Genomic DNA, 5,603 nt, shown 5'->3' on the forward strand with positions numbered 1-5,603 from the left:
AGGATCTAATAGGTTGCCTAGCCAATCAAAACACTTTAGATGCTAAGGTACCTCAAGCCAAACCAAGTATATTTTTTTTTATTGATTCTTAGTCATTTAAATTCCAGTAGGCATGTACTTAATTCTTTTAATTAAGTATAACCTGATGCTTAGAACCATTTTCTATGACAGGACCCATTACCTCAGCTAAGTCTAGAGACCCCAGCACCATGCAATATATTAGGTACTTGAGAAGCAGACTGATCAGAATACATGAAGTCTGAGCACGTGCCGAGAACCAGTTAGTAGTTTATTTAGCCCTAGCGAACGTTAGTGAGCATGTGGATCGAGCCACCTACCTATACTTAGCAGACGAGGTTAGAAGTGACATAGCATACCTCTACGTGCAGAACGTTATTACTAGTTGGAAGCTACAAAGACTTGCTTGTTAGACCAGGTAAATAAATTAAAAGTCTTTCACTTAAAAACTTGAAGTCTCTCATATAGTGTCATGCATAGCATATCATTACATAAAAATGTACAAGAAAGAAAATATAATAAGTGAAGAAGCACCTCATAATAAACCAAGATAAGATATCTAACAATCCACCTTACGGGTGTGACTCATGAAATTCACTAGGGCTATGGACTAGGTTTGTACCTGCACTAACTAGGAAATAATTGTTGACCCCAAACGGCAATAATGGAATATTGAGCACGCCCCTCTTTTCAGAGAAGCGAAGATGGTCAACACCAGAAGAAGTTCTCGTGGTGGTGGCAAAGGAAAACAACCTTGTGTTATATCGGAGGTTGAATTGCCAAACGGAATTGAGGCTCAAAATTCTGAAGCATTTGCAGATTCATCAGAGGCACCAGCGGCTGCACAAGCCACTGCTCCAACACCTCAGCCAAGTGTGGCAGCCGGCGACGTCACTGCATTCATGACCACTATGATGCGGACCATGCAACAACAACAAGAATTGCTTGGTCAGATGTCTACATAGTTTGCAACCATGATGCATGAGCGTGCGGCACCACCACCACCACCCAACCGGTCTGTACTATTTCCACCACCTGTGCCTCAACACTTAGCAAAAAACTCTACCGCCGAGGTTATGGAGAACTTCCAAGAAACTCCAACCACCTGCGTTTTCCAAAATAACTTCCGAGGCAATGCAGCCGGAACGGTGGATCAGTGCCTTAGAGAAGACATTTGAAGTACTCGAGTGCACTGATGCATAGAAGATGATATGTGCGGGTTATCAGTTACAGAATGAAGCCGAAGCTTGGTGGAAAGCTACTAAGCCTAACTTGGAAGCTACTCACCCGAATCCCACGTGGGAGCAATTTAAAGAAGTTTTCTTCTACTTCCCAGAGAGTTTTAGGGACAAAAAAGAAGCTGAGTTCACCGCACTGGTGCAAGGGACCAAGTCAGTGCTGGATTACCAATAGTGATTTGAAGACCTGTTCCATTTTGCTTCGGAGCACCTAAAAGGAGAAGTTAGTAAGGCAAAGAAATTTGAGAAAGGACTCAAGACTGAGATCGGATCCGTATTGTCAATCATAGACATCCGGGATTATGCTCGGATGGTCGACAAGGTGAAGACGATGGAAGATAGTTTTAAAGAAAAAGAGAAAGAGAAGGCTACGACGTCGCCTGAGTTGAATAAAAGGCCAAATAATTTTCAAACATTTGGATGGCCAAATAAGATTTATCGTGGAACAAGTTTAAGCCCTAATCCGACTCTGTATCGTAGGCTGAATGTCATTCAAAACCCTTTCCGCCCCACTTTTAATCGACTTGTTCAACCGACTACGAGTCAAGCGACAACAGCAGCTTCGCCAGCCCAACAAGCAACAAGTCAAGTGAGCTAAGCCTCAACACCTACTGTTCCATCCTATAAGTGCTATGTGTGCAATAAGGAAGGGCACATGGCTAGAGATTGTAGATCACGTGGGTATGGCAACAACTCATCGAATCAGCCCTACGCTAGACCTTTTCAGCCACGGGACAATCGGATGCAAGGAAAGGTGTTTACGATGATGAATGAAGAAGCTGAGGCGAACCCCAATGTATTGACAGGTAAGTCTGCTGAACACTACTAAGTTATAGGGAATAATTGGCTTACTTCAAGTAACCTAAACTACCTACAAACCCTAGGTACCCTGAATGTCTCAACCATACCTGTATGAGTGTTATTCGACTCGAGCGTAACTCACTCTTTCGTTTCTACCTCTTTTGCTAGTAGGATGAAAGATCAACCGAGAGACATCGGGCACAAACTAGTAGTCAGCACACCGACGGGTAGTGTCGTGAGTATGAAGGAGGTCTACGACCCTTTCCAGATTGAGTTCTGTGGGAAGAATCTAACCGCACGATTGATAAAGATGAATATAAAGGATTTTGACGTGATACTAGGCATGGATTGGTTATCTGTCTATGGTGCAAATGTCATATGTGTAGAGAAGAAGATAGTTTTTAAAATGGATGATGGGTCAATCCTCACCTATCATAGTGAACCAAGAAGGAAACCCAAGAGGATAACCTTATCAGCTCTCTAGGAGCAAAAGTTGTTAGACAATGGATGCCAAGGCTTCTTAGCCACTGTGATAGGCACGGAGGCAAAGATAAAACTCTTGGAAGAACTTGAGGTCGTCAGAGAATTTTTTGATGTTTTTCTGGAAGATCTGACGCAGCTACCGCCTGACCGCGATATAAAGTTTGCAATTGATCTAATTCTTGGTGCAGCACTGATATCCAAGGCACCATATCGGATGGCGCCAATCGAACTGAAGGACCTGCAGGTTCAACTTGAAGACCTGCTGAAGAAGGGATTTATACGACCCAGTGTATCACCCTGGGGAGCACCCGTGCTATTCATAAAGAAGAAGGATGGTAGCATACGGCAATGTATCGACTACCACGAGCTGAATAAGCTGACTATCAAGAATCGATATCCATTGTCGCGCATTGATGACCTATTTGATCAGTTACAAGGAGCAAGAGTTTTCTTCAAAATTGATCTTAGGTCGGGATACCATCAATTGAAGATCAAGAGTGGTGATATTCACAAAACAGCGTTCTGAACTCGATACGAACATTATGAATTTTTGGTTTTGTCGTTCAGGTTAACTAACGCCCAGCCAGCATTCATGGACATGATGAATAGAGTATTCCATGACGTGTTGGATGAGTTCGTCATTATGTTTATTGATGACATTTTGGTGTACTCCAAGAATGAGGAAGAGCATGCTCGACACCTTACTTTTGTGTTGCAGCGATTGCGGGAGCACCAACTTTACGCCAAGTTCAGTAAATGCAAATTTTGGCTACACCAGATTGGATTCCTGGGACACATCGTCACTAAGGATGGCATCAAAGTGGATCTAGAAAAGGTAAAAGCAGTTCTCGAGTGGGAGACTCCGAAGAGTGCCACTAAGATCTGAAGTTTCTTAGGTTTGGCCAGTTATTATCGATGATTTATTGAGAATTTCTCGTGGATTTCATCACCCATGACAAAACTCACAAAGAAGGGAGCCAAATTTGAATGGAATGAAGCGTGCGAGAAAAGTTTTTAGGAATTAAGAAACTGATTGGTAACAGCTCCAGTCTTGACCATTCCGGATGGTACCGAAGGAATGGTAGTATATACTGATGCATCCAGAACAGGATTGGGTGGCATCCTGATGCAGAAAGATAAAGTAGTAGGCTACGCCTCCAGACAATTAAAGGAACACAAAAAGAACTACCCCACTCATGACTTAGAGTTGGCAGTGGTGGTCTTCGCGTTAAAGATATGGCGGCATTACCTATATGGTGAAAAGAGGGAAATCTTCAGTGATCATAAAAGCCTAAAGTATTTCTTCACTCAGAAGGAGCTAAACATGAGACAGAGGTGGTGGTTAGAACTGGTGAAAGATTATGATTGTGAAATCTAGTACCACCCTGGTAAGGCCAACGTTGTCGCTGATGCATTAAGTAGAAAATCTCAGACTGCATGTCTCATTTCCTTAGTTGTAAGCAAACAGCTGGTAGAAGAAGCTCAAAAGTTTGATCTGGAACTCGTGATTGAAGGAACGGCTATGTAATTAGCAACCATGGATCTACAGCCGTCGATACGAGAAGAGGTAATTATGAAGAAACCATTAGACCCCGAGCTGGCCAAGATCATTTGGGAAGTACAACAAGGAGTCCACAAGGAGCCAGATTTTTCTTTGGCCCATGATGGAGCACCGAAGTTTTGAGACAGATTGTGTGTGCCTGATGATTTTGATGTCCAAGATCAAATCCTTAAAGAGGCACACAACTCACCCTCTACAATCCACCCCGGAAGTACAAAGATGTATAAGGATTTAAAGAAGTATTACTGGTGGATGGGAATGAAAGAGACCATAGCAATATACGTGTCCAAGTACCTCACCTGTCAACAGATAAAAGCAGAGAGACACCGACCGTATGGGTTACTGCAGCCACTTCCTATACCTGAATGTAAGTGGGAAAGGATTACTATGGATTTTGTGACAAATCTGCCCAACACAAGGAAGGGCATGAATGCGATTTGGGTGATCGTAGACGGACTGACAAAGGCAGCTCACTTCGTACCAATCAAGATAAGTTATTCAATGGAGAAGCTTGCCCAGTTATATATAGAAAATATAGTCCACTTACACGGTGTGCCTGTCAATATTGTGTCTGACAGAGATCCTTGGTTTACCTCAAGGTTTTGGAAGAGTTTACAAAAGGCATTGGGCTCTCAACTGAATCTTAGTATAGTTTTCCATCCGCAGATGGACGAACAGTCAGAAAGAACTATCCAGACTCTGGAGGATATGCTCCAAGTCTGTGTTTTGGAAATGAATGATAGTTGGGATGCTAACGTACCTTTGGTGGAATTTGTATACAATAATAGTTATCACTCCACCATTGGCATGGCACCATTCGAAGCTCTTTATGGACGAAAATGTTGAACTCCGCTATATTGGGATGAAGTTGGTGAACGAAAATATCTCGGACCTGAGATGATACAAGCGACCTGTGATAAGGTGGATGTCATAAGAGAGAAGATCAAGGCAGCCCAGTCAAGATAGAAAAGTTATGTGGATAACCAAAGGAATGACATTGAATTTGAAATCGGAGAAAAGGTGTTCCTTCGGGTGTCTCCAACTAAAGGATTGCTACTTTTCAACAAGAAGGGCAAGCTGAGCCCAAGATTTATCGGTCCATATGAAATACTTAATAAAATAGGACCCATAGCATACCAACAGGCATTACCACCATCTTTGTCGAGCGTCCACGCTGTTTTCCATGTGTCGATGTTGAGAAAGTACATTAACAACCTGACACATATACTATCAACTGAACCTGAAAAGTTGGATGTGGATATGACCTACGAAGAGCAAACTACAGAGATATTAGACAAAAAGGAGCATAACCTCCGTAATTGCACGATCGCCTTTGTGAAGGTTTGATGGGAAAACAACTCGATAGAAGAAGCTTCATGTGAACGTGAAGTGGAAATAAAGGAAAAATATCCCCAACTCTTTGAATTGCAAGGTAAGCAAATTTCGAGGACGAAATTTTGTAAGGTGGGGAGAAATGTCAAACCCTACTCCTGACTGGCTGG

This window comes from Telopea speciosissima, chromosome 10, assembly GCF_018873765.1.
Source record: "Telopea speciosissima isolate NSW1024214 ecotype Mountain lineage chromosome 10, Tspe_v1, whole genome shotgun sequence".
NCBI classification, from domain to species: domain Eukaryota; kingdom Viridiplantae; phylum Streptophyta; class Magnoliopsida; order Proteales; family Proteaceae; genus Telopea; species Telopea speciosissima.